This window comes from Thalassophryne amazonica, chromosome 8, assembly GCF_902500255.1.
Source record: "Thalassophryne amazonica chromosome 8, fThaAma1.1, whole genome shotgun sequence".
Taxonomy (NCBI): Eukaryota; Metazoa; Chordata; class Actinopteri; order Batrachoidiformes; family Batrachoididae; genus Thalassophryne; species Thalassophryne amazonica.
The window spans coordinates 4,349,379-4,372,477 of record NC_047110.1 but is presented as its reverse complement, the minus strand read 5'-3'; the positions used below and the strand labels follow the sequence as shown (position 1 = coordinate 4,372,477).

The 23,099-nt window shown below is 40.4% G+C and overlaps 1 long non-coding RNA gene across 1 annotated transcript; it reads right to left on the bottom strand.

The window, feature by feature from the left end:
* Positions 1–172: 172 nt before the first annotated feature.
* LOC117515011 lies at positions 173–22,314 on the bottom strand. Its single transcript, XR_004561989.1, has 3 exons — positions 22,207–22,314; positions 7,191–7,258; positions 173–280 (listed from the first exon to the last, which is right to left on the bottom strand). It is a non-coding gene; the product is annotated as an uncharacterized LOC117515011 (long non-coding RNA).
* Positions 22,315–23,099: the final 785 nt, after the last annotated feature.

Sequence of the window (23,099 nt, the reverse complement as noted above, 5' to 3'; positions counted from 1 at the left end):
AAATTTAGTGGAAGCTAATTGGTCCGTTGATGGGTTTTAAAGTCAGCTGAAAAGATAACCCGCTAACAAAAAAAGTTAGCTTCCCTAATTAGCGGTTAGTGGATTAGCGGAACTGTGCCCACCACTGATCAACATTCATTTCAAAATCAATTTAAGTGTGTCAACCACACACACACACACACACACTGACCTGGAATGATGATTCACTGATCCGTTGGGGCCAACATATATGACTCAGTTTGCCAATATCCATTATCTGTAGTCACGGTGACTCATCTGCCTGCACACACACACACACACAAAATTATAGTGAAATCATCATATCACAAATGCTGAACCCTCACAGACCCAGCAGTGGTAACAGATCCCCCAAAGGTCCCAGAGGAGGAACGACACAGTTTTGAGACAAAACACTGCAGACACCGGTCCAGAACACGAGCTACAACCTTGTTAGACACACACACACGCCCCTAAGGTGTTACGGTCAGTAGCAACATCCTTCAGGTCCTTTGGTCTGAATGTTCAGTTCCTTTGAGGACAACAGCTCTCCCTGTTGCCACAGATGAAAGTGTTCTTGTATCTGGTGACAGCAAAGGTATCTCTCCACTGCTGTGGGACTTTCCCTATCAGGGCAGACCTCGGTGACTTAATGCTCTGGAAGTCTTGTCCAGAGGTACCCGGGTATTCTGTCTGCACCACCAGACTTGTTATCAGGGGATGGACAGCTGCTAGAACCTCCAGGAAGTTGGGAGGCTGGCTGAGGTTGTGAATGGAAGGAACCTCAGGCATTGGAGCCCTGATTAAGGATGACATTTGTGTTTGGCCCACACTGGTCCTTCCCAACGTTGAGACCACCTGCTGTTTTCAAGACACTGACACAATGACGAGGTGGACTACAGACAACTTTGAAAATATTGCAGAAGTTATGCATGCCATCTACTGGCAAACAACTGGACTTGATGGACGATTTGGTCAAAAAGAGAGTCCGCTGTACTTCCTGTCCAGTTCCTCCTCCTGTCTAGTGGTTCTTGGCTTCAAAGACACCTTTTAGTTGCTAAGATGTTGAGTTCATAAACTGATCTGTCCAGCTCGTTTACTGGACATCAAGTCAAGACAACTTCAGGTTTACAGGGAAGAATAAGTGTCATTATTGAAGGAAAACACACAGTGAAACATGTTGAGGAAGTACCGACTTTGATCCCATGACCGGAACCAGCAAGTTCAAACTTATGTTAGAAAAGGTGAAATTCTTTTGGTTTGATCTTCCATCAAAAATCTTGAGCAGCGTTGTCAGTCTACAGTGCCTGTACAGACGTGACATGAGTCACCTGCTTCTCACTGCTGTAACAGTTTTTGGACGGAGCGGGCCGCCTGGTCCATGAGATAACATCAGGAATGTACAATCACACGGTCAGTCATACAATCAAACAGAGGCATCAGCCTTCACACACAACAGTAATACAGACTGCAAGATGAACAAATGAACAGCACGTCCCCAAAACTATCCTCACTTCAACTTTGTTTCCAGCAACACTGATGAGGAACTCTGTTCTGAGAACACACAAAAATTATAATTAAGAACCCCTTATGGTTCCCCTGAACTCAAAACAGTTGGACCAAAAGTAATGACCTCTGACATCAGAGGCGTCTCTCGACCTAAATATTTCTAATTTCTTCTGCAAATCAAACATTGGAATGTCCTCTTCATTTTTTAACTTAAATCAAACTTGTTGAAATGCTTTATTCCTACGGGATTGATTCAAACAGTTTGGTCTTCAAATGAAGCCAGAGGGGTTAATTCCCAGAAAGGAGTTATGTGAAAACTCAGAGCAAGTTAACCCGGAGATGAGGGAAAACTCTGAGTCAGTCACCATGGTAACGACTCTGAGTTCTAACCCGTCTCCGCCCATCTGAGGCAAACCATAGACACAGATTGTCCAGATCATTCCAACCCAACTGATGTCGGGGCAGATTCATTAGAAATGCTTTACTACTACTATGCAGCTCAGCTCAAACAGTAATTAATTGGTGTGATCAAAATTATGCTAAATGGAAAGATATTGAAGCAAAAGTGGAAGATTTCCCAGTTCAGACGCTTCTGGAATAATAAACTTAGAAAACATTACAGCACTCACTTGATCCTATAGTGTTCATACTTTGGAGATTTGGTCTGAGAAAATAAACAGGACAGATTGGAAAAGGAAGTAAAGTTGTTGAGTTGGGTTGCATATGACAGTGGATTTATACCGGGTATATATGATCAAGGATTTAAAACTGGGAAAAAAGGAGAATAACGGCAGTATGTGCTATAATAAGGATGGCAATCTGATCAGTATTCAGGAATTAAAGACCATTACCAACTGGGAAAAAATGATTTCTTCCTGTACCTACAATTTAGAGATTATTTTGAAGGAAATACAAAGTCCTTGGTCATCGTATGGCTTGTTATACTGGGTGAATAAAACATACAAGGGATATAATTCAAGGAAATCTCAGCACTGTATAAAACAAGGGAAAACACGTCATCATCAACCATCTATATCAAATCTAAATGGGAGGAGATAAAAACTGAAATAACACTGGATGAATGGAGGGATATATGTGAAACTCAGTGTACAACAACAAATTCTAGACTATGGAGGGAGTTTGGGTGGAAAAAACCTGACTAGATTTTTTATCACCCAAAAATTAAAAGTAAACAATCTCAGGTCCATCTTCCGTGTTGGAGAATGTGGGGATCCACATCACCCATGTGTTCTGGGAATGTCCAAAAATTGAAGGTTTTGGAATAATGTGAATTCTGTTATGGGGAAAATACTGGGTTATAAAATACCAAGGGATTTTAAACCATGCAGTGATGCCGGTAATGCGTTACTTAGTTACTTAGTAACGCGTTACTCTAATCTGACCACTTTTTTTTTAGTAACGAGTAATCTAACGCGTTAATCTTTCCAAATCAGTAATCAGATTAAAGTTACTTCTCCAAGTCACTGTGCATTACTATTATTTTTTCATTGTGGGTCGATAGCAGCATTAAACTTGGTCCGTGGGCAGGAGGTCGGGGTTCTACTGAACTGCCCACTTTAAGCGAGCTGTGAGCTTTTCATCCGCGGTTTTCTGCAGCAGCTACGACTCGTCCTCACCTCTTAAAGCGTGGTGACAACAGCACACCTGCACTGAGCTTACAAAGACATTTTTGTGCTTTTTTCTCCGAGCCGCTCCGTATCTGCTGCTAAAAACAGCTGATCCTCCGCCATGCGTCAACAACTAACACTATTTTCCACTCAAATACACCTAAACTCTCTTTCTGAGGACCACATGATGTGAAAACGCAATAAAACTTTCTTACCTGTAAATCTGGTCACGTTTTCTGCATAAATAAATGTTATCCATTCTTTGTGTTCAAACGCCAAAGCAGGGGCGAATCCAGATGGAATGGGGGCGTGGGGCAGGGATGTGCCCCCCGTACAACAACACCCCGAGATTAAAGGTCCAGTTTTGAAGCCTTTTTTACTACAACTACTAATACTACTTATAATAATAATCATTTCGACAAGTAAAATGTTTAGAGAGAATTTAAATGTTAGAATGAATTTAATAGTTACATTTATAAACAATGTAGGTTAGAAATGACAAGTTTTACTGTTAGAGTGCTGTCAACAGTTAAATATGAGGTCAAGAAAGAGGTCTTTATTTTACTTTTTATAAAACAAGTATTTATTTTCATTGAAGTCAAGAAAGGGTGACTATAAAGTGAGTTTTGGCAAAACAGGTATCATTGTCCATGTTGAGGTGGCAGAGGGTTGTTGTCGGCAGCTGGGGAAAGTAACTAAAAAAGTAACTAGTAATCTAACTTAGTTACTTTTACAACTGAGTAATCAGTAAAATAACTAAGTTACTTTTCAAGGAGTTAGTAATTGGATTACTTTTTCAAAGTAACTGTGGCAACACTGAAACCATGTACCTTGGATACTTGACGGAATTTGTCCATACTAATGACAGGTACTTGACTAAGATATTGCTGATTGTCTGTAAAAAAGCTAGGAAGTGGTGCCAGTTGGTTCCCCTATGCTATGACAATGGCTGACCATCACTGGAGAAATATATAATATGGAAAAAATGACTTATATTCTCAGGCTGAAGGAGGATGTTTTTGAAGACAAATGGAGAAACTGGAACATATATGCCACCATGGAAATGACCTGAAAACACACATGGACAGAGGACTTCCTTAATGTATGTTTTATATATACAGTGAGGAAAATAAGTATTTGAACACCCTGCGATTTTGCAGGTTCTCTCACTTAGAAATCATGGAGGGGTCTGAAATTTTCTTCTTAGGTGCATGTCCACTGTGAGAGACATAATCAAAAAAAAAAAAAAAAAAAAATCCGGAAATAATGTATGAATTTTTTTAAATAATTTATTTGTATGTTACTGCTGCAAATAAGTATTTCAACACCTGTGAAATCAATGTTAATATTTGGTACAGTAGCCTTTGTTTGCAATTACAGAGGTCAAACGTTTCCTGTAGTTTTCACCAGGTTTTCACACACTGCAGCAGGGATTTTGGTCCACTCCTCCATACAGATCTTCTCTAGATCTTTCAGGTTTGGATTTTCAGCTCCCTCCAAAGATTTTCTATTGAGTTCAGGTCTGGAGACTGGCCAGGCCACTCCAGGACCTTGAAATGCTTCTTACGGAGCCCCTCCTTAGTTGCCCTGGCTGTGTGTTTGGGGTCATTGTCATGCTGAAGACCCAGCCATGACCCATCGTCAATGCTCTTACTGAGGGAAGGAGGTTGTTTGCCAAAATCTCGCAATACATGACCCCATCCATCCTCCCTTCAATACAGTGCAGTCGTCCTGTCCCCTTTGCAGAAGAGCACCCCCAGAGTATGATGTTTCCACCCCCATGCTTCACGGTTGGGATGGTTTTCTTGGGGTTGTTCTCATCCTCTAAACATGGTAAGTGGAGTTGATTCCAAAAAGCTCTATTCTGGTCTCATCTGACCACATGACCTTCTCCCATCCCTCCTCTGGATCATCCAGATGGTCACTGGTGAACTTCAAACGGGCCTGGACATGTGCTGGCTTGAGCAGGGGGACCTTGCTGCCCTGCAGGATTTTATACCATGACAGCATCATGTGTTACTAATGTAATCTTGTGACTATGGTCCCAGCTCTCTTCAGGTCATTGACCAGGTCCTCCTGTGTAGTTCTGAGCTTTCTCAGAATCATCCCTTACCCCACAAAAGTGAGATCTTGCATGGAATCCCAGACCGAGGGAGATTGACAGTCATCTTGTTTTTCTTCCACTTTCTAATAATAATCATAACAGTTGTTGTCTTCTACCAAGCTGCTTGCCTGTGTCCTGTTAGTCCATCCCAGCCTTGTGCAGGTCTACAGTTTTGTCCCTGGTGTCCTCAGACAGCTCTCTGGTCTTGGCTATGGTGGACAGTTGGAGTGTGATTGATTGTGTGAACAGGTGTCTTTTATACAGGTAACAAGTTCAAACAGGTGGCAATTAATACAGGTAAAGAGTGCAGAATAAGAGGCTTCTTAAAGAAAAATTAACAGGTCTGTGTGAGCCAGAATTCTTGCTGGTTGGTAGGTGTTCAAATACTTATTTGCAGCAGTAACATACAAATAAATTATTAAAAAAATCAGCCATTGTGATTTCCGGATTTTTTTTTTTTAAGATTATGTCTCTCACAGTGGACATGCACCTAAGATGAAAATTTCAGACCCCTCCATGATTTCTAAGTGGGAGAACTTGCAAAATCGCAGGGTGTTCAAATACTTATTTCCTCATATATATATGGGACACTCGCAACAGGCACCGTTCTATTGCCCCCCAGCCCCCCCGAGTTGCCTTGTAGTTTTGTATTATAAAACTTGAATCAAAATTAAAGTGTCAAAAAAAGAATGCTTTACGTATCTCCCGACCAAGATTAGTTCCCAGGGGAATATTTGACGTCAGAACATGCTTCTAAAGCCACGTTCAAACCGGGCGCGACGCAAGCGACAGCAGCGACAGGTTGCCATGCGATCACTATGGAAGGAGGCATTGTGGCTCCAAGCCACACAGCGCGACGCGATGGACGCGAATGAAGCGACGCCAGTGAAGCGATTTTTAGCGATTGCCGCGTTTTTGCTGCAATACTGCGTCGCAACGCATCGCGTTGCCCTCCTCCCCAAGTTGAAAAATCTGAACATTTTCGTCTTGTCGTGCCGCAATGACCAATCAGGGACTGGATATGTAGTGACGTGGAGATGTCTGGAGTTTGACTGAGGATGTCCTTTATTTCACAACTAGGACAGAGTTTGGGGGAAGAGCGAGCAGCAGTCCCACAGCAGAGGTAGCGTAGTTTTTTTTTTTTCACGTGCATGCACGTGCGAATCATCCGTGAAGATTATTTTATTTATTAACTACACAGATGTATAATAAAACAAATGGTGACTGGTTTATAAACACAATTATGACAGAATTTTTTGGGGAAGAGCGAGGAATTGTTTACATGTGCGCGAGTGAACGGGACAGGAGGTCCCAACTAGGTCCTGCGAGGTGGAAAGGCCACTGAAAGCGGCCGTCATCCAGACGCAGCTCCTGCAGCAAATAACGATACTCCCCGAATTGGGAACGTCTCATGACATTTGTCAGCTTTCCACAACAACTTGCTCCGTGTGATCAAGATCCGTCATGTTAACTTGACTGACAACCGGAGCCGGCGAGCGGAATGGAAGCTCCTCCCATTTGATGACACACTGGGGCGAATTTTCGCAGTGTGAAAGCAGAGCGACACACACGCGCGATGGTGGTGCGTCTGTGACATCTGGTCGCGGCATTAGTCAATGGCAGTTCGGGCTCCTCGGCCTATCTGAGAAGGTGTGGAACCACCACCTGTTTTTCAGGCTTTGCCTTTGAATTTAATTGTTGGTCTTTTTTTAAATTAGTATTTTAGGGTGTTCATCGTGTCACTTGAAATAACCACAATAAGTATGAAATAAACATTGTATCAGGTGTTTTTAATGAGTGGGATATGAAATAAGAGGACGTATTAAAACACATTTTGTTGGGGGTTTAAATGACTTCAAATAGCCACTGAATGAATATTTGCTTTGTTTTAATGGCCTACGACAATTAAAAATAATACAATTAAAATCAAACTGAGGTAAAATGTGGCTCACCTTTCAGGAAGGATGTTTTTATGTTTCATTTTCAGCTGCTTTGGTTCACTTTTCCCGTTGGGTTGCACCTAAACAGAAGTCAGATTTTATTCCCGTGTTATTTATACCTGTAGGCTACGATCTTAAGTGTGGTTAGATGTTCTGTCAGTGAAGTCGTGTATTTCAACGTAGGCGTTGACTCGGGCAGCAGTTTTCTCCCATCATGCCGTCTCTCGCTCTCTCTCTCTCTCCTTCGCTGCAGCAGCAGTGTTACATTTATAGGGAATATATGCTCGTATTGCCCAGAAGCTTGCAGTAGCACCTCCAACTCCATTGGCATGAAATAGCTTGATCTCTTCATCTCAGTTGTCATGGTGATATCGGGGCTCCATTGATGAGGACTTTTCATTAGTGGTTGTGCACGAGCGTAACTCAGGCTGAACATACTCAGAGTTGATTGAACTAACTCAGACGAGCTGTTTTGGAACCAGATACTCAGACACCAGGGATGGACTCAGAATTTGTTGAACCTCCTTTCTGAAATACCCCCCAGGATCCAATCGGACTGGGAGTGACATGTTTAGCCGCATGTTCTCCTTGAATTGCTGGCTGTCTGAGTGGTGTCCAAAAAATGAGGTGGGCTTCATAGATAATTGGCAGAGCTTCTGGGGAAAACCTGGTCTTGTTAGGAGAGACGGCATCCATCCCACTTTGGATGGAGCAGCTCTCATTTCTAGAAATCTGGCCAATTTTCTTAAATCCTCCAAACCGTGACTATCCAGGGTTAGGGTTAAAGTTAGCGCTCCGTCCCCGACGTGGAAACGGAGGTGCACGGGCACTCCCCTCGCTCAAAAACCCCCCCATGGTCGTAGTTCGTTTTGGAGCCTGGGTCGGCGTCTGCTCCTAACAAGTGTCCAGCCGGACATTTCGGTGTCGCCGTGTAATGCCGTGTCGAAAGCATTAGCAAGCTAGTTAGCTTGCTAAAAAAATTAATATGGCCAAAAAATTGAAAAAAGTGCTCCGTCGCGACGTTTCGACCGTTAAAGGTCTTCCTCAGGCGTTGGAGCACAGTGAAAAAGTCTTTAAAAAGACTGTTGGTTCAGTGTAAAAGGTAGCAGGTAGCAGTCTCTATCTAAACAAACCGACGTTCAATGTGGAAATGAGCTGCGGAGGGCTGAGGGTCCTCTTATAGGGGGCGTGACGACAAACTCAGCCTCTGCTTTGGAAAAAGAAAAAGAAACTCTTAACAAAAAAAACTTCAGGTGAAAAAAAGAAAAAATTAAACTTGAAATGGAACAGGGGTCAAAGGTCAATTACAATAACAGGATGACCAGTCCGTCAAAATAAAGGTAAGTATTTACATGAAGAAGGTAAGTATTATTTTTTATTTATTTAATTTTTTTTATTTTTATTTGTATTTTTGCTAGTTAATATATTGAACTTAAAATTTGTGAACTGTTATTTATATACATAAATTGTATTAATTATTGTCTGTATGTTTAACCAGAAGGTCTTGAACTATTAACAAAAACAGGTGAGTATTGGGTATTTGTGTGTATATATATGTGTCCCAAAAGGACTAAGGTTAAGTGTGTATGTATATATACAGTGTAGGGGTTATATTTAGGTGTAAGGTCTTGTGTGAGGTTGGTAGTCCAGAGTTAGGTTATCTTTAGACATGTAATTTTTAATGTCCAGTTTGGTTTAAATGGGTTTAGGGTCGGGTTAAGATTAGGAGTAGGGTTAAGGTTAAGAGTGAGGTTAGGGTTAGGGCCAGGGCTTGGGAATAAGGTTAAGGTTAGGAGTGAAGTTAGGGTTAGGACCAGGGTTTAGGATTAGGGTTAGAGTTAGGAGTGAGGTTAGGGTTAGGGCCAGGGTTTAGGAATAGGGTTAAGGTTAGGAGTGAGGTTAGGGTTAGGGCCAGGGCTTAGGAGTAGGGTTAAGGTTAGGAGTGGGGTTAGGGTTAGGGCCAGGGCTTAGGAGTAGGGTTAAGGTTAGGAGTGGGGTTAAGGTTAGGGCCAGGGCTTAGGAGTAGGGTTAAGGTTAGGAGTGAGGTTAGGGTTAGGATTAGGAGTAGTGTTAAGGCTAAGGGTTTGGGTTAGGATTAGGTTAGATAAGGTTAGGATTAGGGCTATAGGTATGGGTTATGGTTAGGGTTAGGTTAAGACCCCTATGTTCCCATTTAATCCATGTGGAAATTTGGTTGAAAGCTGTCTGATCCATTTGTTTTCCGCTCTAATCCTCTCACTTTTGCTCCAGGTGGGGACTGACTCCAGGCCGGCCAGGCGGATGGAATCAGTGCCATGGGCCAGAAAATGGTTTGTATGTATCTCTTTTTTGTGTTTCAAATTATACCTGTGTTGTGTGAATCTGATTAGGAGTGTGTTTTGTGTTTGTCCAATATACTGTTTCCCACAAATTGTACAAAAAATGATATAAACCAAATTAGAGGAAGCCGGAGAAAAGGACTGAAAAATGGGATAAATAATGCCAGTATGATTACTTTTTACTAATTTCAAGGGCAGGAAAAAATCATCTAATAATGTACGGTTTTTGAGCACAGGAGTAGGAGATGGCACACAGGCCCTAACCAAAATGTCCTTCAAATTTTTGTGTTTTCTGTAGGCAGAAATTACAGAGTGTGTTGGAATCAATCCACTTTTGGTTATGTAATGTGTAAAATTTTGTTTTAGGAGGCGATTGAATTTAAGTGTGGAGGAGGAGAACCTCGTGATGAGAGGGATGAGCTGCTCCTTTCGCTCTGCTCCTGGCTCTAGAAAAGAGCGGAGACAGGCCCTCAGCATGGTACGCGAGTATCCTCTACGCCTCAAGGTCCTAAACAACACTCTAGTAGCTTCGTAGAAGTCACAGGGTCTAGTACAGATCCTGTGAAATCTAAGAAGCTGGGACTTGACAATGCCTGCAAAAGTAAAGCGTGGATGAAAGCTACTCCTGTGTAAGAGTGCATGTGTGTCTGTAGGTTTAAAAAATACTTTCACATCAACCTTATGGGACTGTACAAACGATGGGCCTTTAAAAACTGTAGTGTCCAGGGTTAGGGTTAGGGTTAGGTTTTGGAACAACATGTCTTCCTGTATTGAAACATACAGGATGTGCACGGGCACAGGAAGTTCATAATTTATGCCAGGAGGTGTATTCTTTCTTTAAGAGTAATAAAATAAGTAATACAAAGAGACCCATAAAAATAAAATTATGAAAAGTCACAAAATATAAAAAAACAAACAAACAAAAAAACAAACATTTACTTAGCCCCCCAATTTTTTTTTTTTTTTTTTTGGTAGATGGAGAAGGATCAGGCCCCAGGACCAAACTGACCCTTTTATCACACCAAGGTAAGTATAAAGATTTTTTTCATACATCAGAAGGACAATTAAAACCATGTGATACCTTCATTTTTTTCAGGTTCTTTAATCCAAGTTTCCAAAGGAAGATAAATATTACATTTCAAACAGTCTTATATTAGAGTTCACTGAAATATAAGAATCAGTTTGCAATGATGGTAAGTATAATAGTCTGTGTCTCCCTCTGGTGGTATCCTAGTGTCAGTACCAAACTCAAAAAATTAAAAACATGCATTGAAAACCATGCATCTTTACACACCAAAACACCAAATTACTTAGTTAAGCTTAAAATATTAGTAATTTAGGCACACAGCAAACCCACACACCAAAGTCTAATTAATAAAAGAATATCACATAATCATTTTGAATCCATTCAAACATACATCTACTTATGTGTGTGTTTTGGCCAGTGTGGTCCTTTAAATAGTGACCTAATTATGGTCCTCATATCTATTTATATATATATAAACCAATAGGGAATCTCCATCTTATTTTTAACCCCAATTACGGTAAATATTTATGCATAATACTATAAGCCTTATAATTCCAATAGTTTGCATTTCTATAATTTAGACTTATTCCAATTAATTGGGGGGGGGGGGGGGGGCAACTCCCTCTCCATCCCCAAATGACCAGGACTTATATAAAAATATAATCTCTATACATAACATATATATGTGCATATATACATGCATATAACCATGAGGATGTCTAAGACCTGGTTAATTTTTACATCTTCTAATATAATAAATAGTCCCCTTCTAGATCAAATTAAGAGTTCAAATATCTTTTATATCCCTTACCCTGAGCCAGTGAGGTGGTCCGCCATCCAAATTTACCTACATCACCCCATTAATAACCTACAGTAGTATATAAAAACTTAAAATGTTTCAACCTCCATAGATTTAAAACAACCCTATATATAATATATTTCAGAAAGACTGTCAAAATCATCGATCAAAAACACAATGTTAGTACACATCCTTTTATTTGGATGGCAAACAACATCACACGGCCCAAGCATACAACATGACCAACGGGTATATATGCATCAATATGCTTTTTCAAAAACAGGGACTATTATCTAGCATTTAAGCCCATTGGATCCAAACAGTTCAGGGAGATAATCCAATTTCTCTCTGTTCTCCTTCGCTGCCCTGTTGTCCAAGATATTTTGCTTTCTAATCCAAAGATTTGTACATCCTCAATAGAATGGGTTTGAAAATGAGCATAAAGGAGCTTTCCTGTATTTCTTTTTCTGATATTGTACAGATGTTGTTTAAACCTAGTTTCCAGATTATGTTTCGTTTCCCCAATGTATAATCTCTTACAACGGGCGCATTGAATCCCATATACCACATTAGATGTACTTAATGTAAAACTTTGCCAAATGGGAGCACCCGTTCCTGCCCATGGGTTCTGGATAAACTTTAACGAGACAAAGTATTTACATTTTTGGGTATATTTGTTAAATTTAGCATGTACTAACATGTCTTGAAGGTTTTTATTTCTCCTGTACGCTGAGATAACCCGGAAAACTCCTAAAGCTGGATTCTGTCTCTGTGCCTGTTGAAAATTCGTTTTAATTTTGGGACCAAGTCTCATCGCAATTTGTGAAAAGGTTGAAACAAACGGAATTATAAAACGAGTATCTATTTCTTTTATATAAGAGCGTCCATTAGAGAATAATTTCTTTGTTTCTGCCTTAATACCCCTCAAGAAATGTCTAGAATAACCTCGCTGTATTAAAACTGAAAAGAGGATCTGTGTGGCTTTCTCCACATCCTCTGGGAAAGTACAAATTCTATGAAATCGAATTAACTGTGATTTAATAATTCCTTTAAACGTATGTTTCAGATGAAAACTAGATTTAAATAATAAGGCATGTCTATCGGTCTCTTTAAACCAAACCCTAGTTGCTAATGTTTTGTAATCTGCTCCCTCTTTATTATTAAAAAAAACCTGTGTATCAAGGAACTCTAGTTCCTGACTTTGGACATTATATGTAATTTTAATAGCAGTGTGATGTGTCCCTAGGACTTCTAGGAAGGATTGGAATTCTTCCTTTGTTCTTCCCCAAATACCAAAGATGTCATCCAGGTATCTCAAATATAGTAGGGGCAGTACATTACATTTTGTAAATGCGGTTTCCTCCCACATACGCATGTATAGATTCGCGTATGCAGGGGCAAACTTCTTCCCCATAGCCGTTCCATGTATCTGTAAGTAAAATTTGTCATTAAATTCAAAATCATTACGAGTGAGACTCAGTTCCAATAATTTTAAAAGTGCCTGGTCAGGTCTATTTGGATCCGGGTGGGCGTCAAATGCTTGTTTTACTGCTTTTAATCCAAGGTCTGTATCTATATTAGTATAAAGGGAATCAATATCTATGGAAAATAGAAATGCTTCTCGGGGTGCCCTCACCGTCGCCAGTCTCGCCACAAAATCATACGTATCCCTTACATAACTATGATGTTTTTGGGATAAAGGATTAATATAATAGTCAATTAACTCTGCTATTCTGTATGATTCCGATCCACAGTCACTTACTATTGGTCTACCTGTTGGAATTTGAAAGGGGACCGTCCAAGATTCTGGAGCCTTATGAATTTTAGGTAATAAATAAAATTGTCTAGGTCTGGGGTTGTCTGGCCCTTTAAGGTAAGTGTATTGTTTGAATGTGATAAATTTTTGTTCCAATATTTGTTGTAAAATTTTTTTCATCATAATCTGTGTAGTATCTTGAATCAAATGAGGTAACTCAACATAATGAAATTTATTATTGAGTTGTCTGTTCGCTTCAACTAAATACTGGAATTTATCCATGATTACAATTTGAGAGCCTTTATCCGCTGGTTTAATAATAATATCCTGATTTCGGCTTAGAGTTTTTATGGCTCTAAACTGTTCAACATTCAAATTATATTTATAAGTTGGTGTTATTCTGATATTTGAGAAAGCCTGTAGGTCTTGATAAATCAAAGTCTTAATACTAGAGGAGAGTCCTTGCAACAATGGTACCCAAGTAGAGAGGGCCGTAAAAGGTACCCGAGAAAAATCCCGGTCATAAGCAAAATTCAATTCAATCAATCAATCAATTTTTTTATATAGCGCCAAATCACAACAAACAGTTGCCCCAAGGCGCTTTATATTGTAAGACAAGGCCATACAATAATTATGTAAAACCCCAATGGTCAAAACGACCCCCTGTGAGCAAGCACTTGGCGACAGTGGGAAGGAAAAACTCCCTTTTAACAGGAAGAAACCTCCAGCAGAACCAGGCTCAGGGAGGGGCAGTCTTCTGCTGGACTGGTTGGGGCTGAGGGAGAGAACCAGGAAAAAGACATGCTGTGGAGGGGAGCAGAGATCAATCACTAATGATTAAATGCAGAGTGGTGCATACAGAGCAAAAAGAGAAAGAAACAGTGCATCATGGGAACCCCCCAGCAGTCTAAGTCTATAGCAGCATAACTAAGGGATGGTTCAGGGTCACCTGATCCAGCCCTAACTATAAGCTTTAGCAAAAAGGAAAGTTTTAAGCCTAATCTTAAAAGTAGAGAGGGTGTCTGTCTGAGAGCGAAGCGCTCTATTGGGGTGATATGGTACTACGAGGTCCCTAAGATAAGATGGGACCTGATTATTCAAAACCTTATAAGTAAGAAGAAGAATTTTAAATTCTATTCTAGAATTAACAGGAAGCCAATGAAGAGAGGCCAATATGGGTGAGATATGCTCTCTCCTTCTAGTCCCCGTCAGTACTCTAGCTGCAGCATTTTGAATTAACTGAAGGCTTTTTAGGGAACTTTTAGGACAACCTGATAATAATGAATTACAATAGTCCAGCCTAGAGGAAATAAATGAATTAGTGAATTACATGAATTACATGAATTAGTTTTTCAGCATCACTCTGAGACAAGACCTTTCTGATTTTAGAGATATTGCGTAAATGCAAAAAAGCAGTCCTACATATTTGTTTAATATGCGCTTTGAATGACATATCCTGATCAAAAATGATTCCAAGATTTCTCACAGTATTACTAGAGGTCAGGGTAATGCCATCCAGAGTAAGGATCTGGTTAGACACCATGTTTCTAAGTTAGACACCATGTTTCTAAGATTTGTGGGGCCAAGTACAATAACTTCAGTTTTATCTGAGTTTAAAAGCAGGAAATTAGAGGTCATCCATGTCTTTATGTCTGTAAGACAATCCTGCAGTTTAGCTAATTGGTGTGTGTCCTCTGGCTTCATGGATAGATAAAGCTGGGTATCATCTGCGTAACAATGAAAATTTAAGCAATACCGTCTAATAATACTACCTAAGGGAAGCATGTATAAAGTTAATAAAATTGGTCCTAGCACAGAACCTTGTGGAACTCCATAATTAACTTTAGTAGGTGAAGAAGATTCCCCATTTACATGAACAAATTGTAATCTATTAGACAAATAAGATTCAAACCACCTCAGTGCAGTGCCTTTAATACCTATGGCATGCTCTAATCTCTGTAATAACATTTTATGGTCAACAGTATCAAAAGCAGCACTGAGGTCTAACAGAACAAGCACAGAGGTGAGTCCACTGTCCGAGGCCATAAGAAGATCATTTGTAACCTTCACTAATGCTGTTTCTGTACTATGATGAATTCTAAAACCTGACTGAAACTCTTCAAATAGACCATTCCTCTGCAGATGATCAGTTAGCTGTTTTACAACTACCCTTTCAAGACTTTTTGAGAGAAAAGGAAGGTTGGAGATTGGCCTATAATTAGCTAAGATAGCTGGGTCAAGTGATGGCTTTTTTAAGTAATGGTTTAATTACTGCCACCTTAAAAGCCTGTGGTACATAGCCAACTAACAAAGATAGATTGATCATATTTAAGATCGAAGCATTAAATAATGGTAGGGCTTCCTTGAGCAGCCTGGTAGGAATGGGGTCTAATAAACATGTTGATGGTTTGGAAAATGATAGGGTTAGGGTTGGGACCAGGAAGCAGAGTTGTAGTGTTACACGCCTCTCTGCAGCTTCTCTCCCCCTGCCATCCCCTCATTACCCCATCCCCGTAGAGACGGTGCCTGCTCCCAGACCACCAATAACCAGCAAAAATCTATTTAAGCATAAAAATTCAAAAAGAAAAAATAATATAGCACCTTCAACTGCACCACAGACTAAAACAGTTAAATGTGGTCTATTAAACATTAGGTCTCTCTCTTCTAAGTCCCTGTTGGTAAATGATATAATAATTGATCAACATATTAATTTATTCTGTCTTACAGAAACCTGGTTACAGCAGGATGAATATGTTAGTTTAAATGAGTCAACACCCCCGAGTCACAATAACTTGCAGAATGCTCGTAGCACGGGCCGAGGCGGAGGATTAGCAGCAATCTTCCATTCCAGCTTATTAATTAATCAAAAACCCAGACAGAGCTTTAATTCATTTGAAAGCTTGACTCTTAGTCTTGTCCATCCAAATTGGAAGTCCCAAAAACCAGTTTTATTTGTTATTATCTATTGTCCACCTGGTCGTTACTGTGAGTTCTCTGTGAATTTTCAGACCTTTAGTCTGACTTAGTGCTTAGCTCAGATAAGATAATTATAGTGGGCGATTTTAACATCCACACAGATGCTGAGAATGACAGCCTCAACACTGAATTTAATCTATTGTTAGACTCAATTGGCTTTGCTCAAAATGTAAATGAGTCCACCCACCACTTTAAACATATCTCAGATCTTGTTCTGACTTATGGTATGGAAACTGAAGACTTAACAGTATTTCCTGAAAACTCCCTTCTGTCTGATCATTTCTTAATAACATTTACATTTACTCTGATGGACTACCCAGCAGTGGGAATAAGTTTCATTACACTAGAAGTCTTTCAGAAAGCACTGTAACTAGGTTTAAGGATATGATTCCTTCTTTATGTTCTCTAATGCCATATACCAACACAGTGCAGAGTAGTTTTACATCCTCATTGAAGACAACTTTGGATGCTGTAGCTCCTCTGAAAAAGAGAGCTTTAAATCAGAAGTGCCTGACTCTGTGGTATAACTCACAAACTCGCAGTTTAAAGCAGATAACCCGTAAGTGGAGAGGAAAATGGCGTCTCACTAATTTAGAAGATCTTCATTAGCCTGGAAAAAGAGTCTGTTGCTCTATAAAAAAAAGCCCTCCGTAAAGCTAGGACATCTTACTACTCATCACTAATTGAAGAAAATAAGAACAACCCCAGGTTTCTTTTCAGCACTGTAGCCAGGCTGACAAAGAGTCAGAGCTCTACTGAGCTGAGTATTCCTTTAACTTAACTAGTAATGACTTCATGACTTTCTTTGCTAATAAAATTTTAACTATTAGAGAAAAAATTACTCATAACCATCCCAAAGACGTATTGTTATCTTTGGCTGCTTTCAGTGATGCCAGTATTTGGTTAGACTCTTTCTCTCCGATTGTTCTGTCTGAGTTATTTTCATTAGTTACTTCATCCAAACCATCAACATGTCTATTAGACCCCATTCCTACCAGGCTGCTCAAGGAAGCCATACCATTATTTAATGCTTCGATCTTAAATATGATCAATCTGTCTTTATTAGTTGGCTATGTACCACAGGCTTTTAAGGTGGCAGTAATTAAACCATTACTTAAAAAGCCATCACTTGACCCAGCTATCTTAGCTAATTATAGGCCAATCTCCAACCTTCCTTTTCTCTCAAAAATTCTTGGAAGGGTAGTTGTAAAACAGCTAACTGATCATCTGCAGAGGAATGGTCTATTTGAAGAGTTTCAGTCAGGTTTCAGAATTCATCATAGTACAGAAACAGCATTAGTGAAGGTTACAAATGATCTTCTTATGGCCTCGGACAGTGGACTCATCTCTGTGCTTGTTCTGTTAGACCTCAGTGCTGCTTTTGATACTGTTGACCATAAAATTTTATTACAGAGATTAGAGCATGCCATAGGTATTAAAGGCACTGCGCTGCGGTGGTTTGAATCATATTTATCTAACAGATTACAATTTGTTCATGTAAATGGGGAGTCTTCTTCACAGACCAAGGTTAATTATGGAGTTCCACAAGGTTCTGTGCTAGGACCGATTTTATTCACTTTATACATGCTTCCCTTAGGCTGTTGTGTGTTGGGGGGGGGGGGGGGGGGGTTGGCTGGACAAGGTTGGGTTGTTTGTGTTATTTTCCTTCCCAGGTGATTTGGGGCTGTTCTCTGAGGAAAATGTGCTGCAGAAGAGTCTCTCTCCTCTGTTACAATGATTGGCTGCACCTGTTGCATTCTCGTGCGGCTCTCTACCAGGACAATCCACGACACCTGTGATGTTCACGTGCAGATCTGAGGACTTACAGCTGGTGCCAATGTAGTGATGAAGAGCTACATTTAAACCAGCAGTGAGTTGGATAAGATTGCCGGAGAATATGACCTTGTGACGACCGTGTGGGGACGCTGAGGGCCGTTTCAGAGTCTGACATCGCCCCTGTGAAGGAGGACGAGGGTGAGAGACACACGTTGTCAGCACACGGCAGAGGTGAATATTCTGAAAAGTTTATCCGTGAATGTAAATTGGCGTCTTATACGCAGCTATAAGTAATTATTGGTGGAAAGTGTTTGGCGTGCTCCTCACGGCAGTTGCGTGCGGATTAATGATCCTCCACTAGCTGTGAGCAGCAGCCTCCTTGAATTAAGTTGGAATTCAGACCTAAACATGTAGCTGATAAGTTTGCCTCCAAACAATATTTCGTAGTAATAGTGTTGAATAATCTCATCTCTGTTCCTCCTTTGCAGAGTACAGTTCTGGGAAAACGTCACCTGGGGGGGGGGTGTCGGCGGAACTCCTGAGTCCTGAACGTTCGGACTCCGACTGTTGAGACGCTGAGAGAGCGCGCCGCCTTTTTACCTCACCAGAACTTTAATTAATTAGTATTTTATGTATAGCACAAAGGGGAGAAAAATAAATGTGTTTTCTTTTTGGAACTGCTTCTGATTATTTCATGCTGGGTTCTGTCAGATACTGGACCGCTCCTCACTCCGCGTCTTATCCATAACATAGGCAGTATTATTAGAAAGCATTGCTTAAATTTTCATTGTTACGCAGATGATACACAGCTTTATCTATCCATGAGGCCAGAGGACACACACCAATTAATTAAACTGCAGGATTGTCTTACAGACATAAAGACATGGATGACCTCTAATTTCCTGCTTTTAAACTCAGATAAAACTGAAGTTATTGTACTTGGCCCCAAAAATCTTAGAAACATGGTGTCTAACCAGATCCTTACTCTGGATGGCATTACCCTGACCTCTAGTAATACTGTGAGAAATCTTGGAGTCATTTTTGATCAGGATATGTCCTTCAGTGCGCATATTAAGCAAATATGTAGGACTGCTTTTTTGCATTTGCGCAATATCTCTAAAATTAGAAAGGTCTTGTCTCAGAGTGATACTGAAAAACTAATTAATGCATTTATTTCCTCTAGGCTGGACTATTGTAATTCATTATTATCAGGTTGTCCTAAAAGTTCCCTGAAAAGCCTTCAGTTAATTCAAAATGCTGCAGCTAGAGTACTAACGGGGACTAGAAGGAGAGAGCATATCTCACCCATATTGGCCTCTCTTCATTGGCTGGATCAGGTGACCCTGAACCATCCCTTAGTTATGCTGCTATAGACTTAGACTGCTGGGGGGTTCCCATGATGCACTGAGTGTTTCTTTCTCTTTTTGCTCTGTATGCACCACTCTGCATTTAATCATTAGTGATTGATCTCTGCTCCCCTCCACAGCATGTCTTTTTCCTGGTTCTCTCCCTCAGCCCCAACCAGTCCCAGCAGAAGACTGCCCCTCCCTGAGCCTGGTTCTGCTGGAGGTTTCTTCCTGTTAAAAGGGAGTTTTTCCTTCCCACTGTCGCCAAGTGCTTGCTCACAGGGGGTCGTTTTGACCGTTGGGGTTTTTCTGTAATTATTGTATGGCCTTGCCTTAAAATATAAAGCGCCTTGGGGTGACTGTTTGTTGTGATTTGGCGCTATATAAATAAAATTGATTTGATTTTGATTTGATATAAATGAAATAAACTGAAATGAATAATTTAATAGTCATCTTGGCACACAGCATTGTTTGTAATAGCTGCATTTTTGCTGTCTCTAAATGATCTGATATGAAAATAAATGAAATGTTGCTACATGTAAAAAAAAAAAACATCTTCATGACTTTTTACATACTTTAATTCCTGTTTGATCAATCAATCAATCAATCAATTTTATTTATATAGCGCCAAATCACAACAAACAGTTGCCCCAAGGTGCTTTATATTGTAAGGCAAAGCCATACAATAATTACAGAAAAACCCCAACGGTCAAAACGACCCCCTGTGAACAAGCACTTGGCTACAGTGGGAAGGAAAAACTCCCTTTTAACAGGAAGAAACCTCCAGCAGAACCAGGCTCAGGGAGGGGCAGTCTTCTGCTGGGACTGGTTGGGGCTGAGGGAGAGAACCAGGAAAAAGACATGCTGTGGAGGGGAGCAGAGATCAATCACTAATGATTAAATGCAGAGTGGTGCATACAGAGCAAAAAGAGAAAGAAACAATGCATCATGGGAACCCCCCAGCAGTCTACGTCTATAGCAGCATAACTAAGGGATGGTTCAGGGTCACCTGATCCAGCCCTAACTATAAGCTTTAGCAAAAAGGAAAGTTTTAAGCCTAATCTTAAAAGTAGAGAGGGTGTCTGTCTCCCTGATCTGAATTGGGAGCTGGTTCCACAGGAGAGGAGCCTGAAAGCTGAAGGCTCTGCCTCCCATTCTACTCTTACAAACCCTAGGAACTACAAGTAAGCCTGCAGTCTGAGAGCGAAGCGCTCTATTGGGGTGATATGGTACTACGAGGTCCCTAAGATAAGATGGGACCTGATTATTCAAAACCTTATAAGTAAGAAGAAGAATTTTAAATTCTATTCTAGAATTAACAGGAAGCCAATGAAGAGAGGCCAATATGGGTGAGATATGCTCTCTCCTTCTAGTCCCCGTCAGTACTCTAGCTGCAGCATTTTGAATTAACTGAAGGCTTTTTAAGGAACTTTTAGGACAACCTGATAATAATGAATTACAATAGTCCAGCCTAGAGGAAATAAATGCATGAATTAGTTTTTCAGCATCACTCTGAGACAAGACCTTTCTGATTTTAGAGATATTGCGTAAATGCAAAAAAGCAGTCCTACATATTTGTTTAACATGCGCTTTGAATGACATATCCTGATCAAAAATGACTCCAAGATTTCTCACAGTATTACTAGAGGTCAGGGTAAATCACATGTGGGTTTTGTATTTGTTTATTCAGATTATTTCTCGCTGTTTGCTCAGTTGGTGTATTTTTTGGTAAATGGACTGTATTTCCAGCTGAAGCATTTTACAATAATGCAGCTCTTACACACACACACACACACACACACACACACACACACACACACACACACACACACACACACACACACGGATGAAGGACTTTCCACTCCAACAGGAAATAATAAGATTCTTATGTTCAGTTTAACTTCTGCTTCAGGTTCCCGGTTTAAACTCCATGTTCTGTAGTGTAATTTTTTGTCAAAGAAAGGTGTGCTAATGAAGAATTTATATGAACTGCCAGGATTATATTGTGTATTTATGATGACATTGAACAGATGTTTAACAGAAAATATGTTTTGTGCAAAATGTATGTTCTCTTTCAAAGGAAACTATAAGACCTTAATTTGGAGTTAAAAGTACAATTGGAGTGAAACAGTTAATGTGTAAAGAAAACTCTGGTATTGGATTAAACACTGGATTAACATGAAGGGCAAATATCCACAATTCAGAGCGTGGTGAATCAGAGACAAAGGCCCTGACCTGGTACATTTCCATGATAACGCCTGCATGTTGAGACTGACCCCATGGACTGGGTGGATTCCAAGAAGTAAATGGTAAATTGACTGCATTTATATAGTGCTTTTCCATCTGCATCAGACACTCAAAGCGCTTTACAGTAATGCCTCACATTTACCCCAATGTCAGGCTGCTGCCTTACAAGGTGCTCACTACACACCAGGAGCAACTAGAGGCTTAAGGACCTTGCCCAAGGGCCCTTACTGATTTTCCAGTCAGGCTGGGATTTGAACCAAAGATCCTCTGGTCTCAAGCCCAACACTTAACCACTAGACCATCAGCCCCCCAGTTCAAACCCCAGGTTCCCCAGTTCAAACCCCAGGATCCAGGTTCAAACCCCAGATTCACGGTTGAAATCCCAGGATCCAGGTTCAAACCCCAGGTCCCCAGTTCAAATCCCAGGATCCCGGATCAAACCCCAGGTTGCCGATTCAAACCCCAGGATCCCAGTTCAAACCCCAGGATCCCAGATCAAACCCCACCCCTGCCGGTTTCTCCATCATGTAATGTGGAGTTGTGTCAGGAAGGACATCCGGCGTTAAACTTGTGCCAAATCAACATGCAGATGAACCTTGGACCTTGGGTCTACTGTGGTGACCCCGATTGAGAACCAGGGAGCAGCCGAAGGGACTAAAACCTGTATTTAGGACCTGAAACATATTCCAAAAAAGTTTGGGGACAATTCATTCCAAATATGAGGATGAAATCAGTCAGTTTCATAGCCAGTTTTCTTCAAGCATGGACTGAAACATGACTCACCTTTGTCCTTTGATCTGAAGACGTGTGTGTAATAAAGAAGCGAACTTTGAAAGTGGGTTTTCTGTTTCTGTCCGGGAGGAAGAGCAGCAGCATCAGCTGTCTGCTAACCGACCAAACCACAACAAGATCCGGTTTAAAAACCTCTCACATTCATTGCCACGTCGTCACACTGCGCGATTTGTGTGAACTTCCAGAAGAACCGTAAAAATCACAATCAGGTTAACTCGATTTATTGCGCTCGCTTCACAAGTTATCAACGTCGCAGTTACGTTAGTTTTATTTTGAAAGTATATCCTGTTTATACCGCTGCAGGTGAAAAATAAGTGAACTTGACGAAAACCCGGAAATAAAATTCAGCCAAACTGACCAATCACGGACTGCTGTTGATCGTGACGCAAAGAATGACCTTTTGTTTTGTTTTTGTTTTCTCTCTCCATAATCCATTTTTGAAATGCTAAATAAAATTTTGAAAAAATAAAGTAAAAAAAAAAAAATCTCCATAATCGTTTTTTGAATAACGCAGACGCATTTATCGTCTGCCACCCCCTGCAGGGCTGGAGTTAAACCCGACAACCCATAAACATAGACATGTAAATATAGACTGGACGCGCCTCAATCTATAAGCGTCGCTCAGGACACAGGAAGGCGCCATATTACTAAGAGTGGAAATGTGCAGCTCATCAATAATAAACTGACCGCTTTTTTTTTTGCACTAGCGTCGCTATTTCTTAACGCATTTTAATAAATTTGGCTTGTTTTAAAGCCCTTTGAAAGCTCTTTCCGATGAACCTATGTATGTGTAGTGAAAAAAAAACTTTTATGTAAAATGTAGAAATTTGGGGAAATTATGACAAACTGTGATGCTTCTCTCTCTCTATTGTCGCTATTTGTTA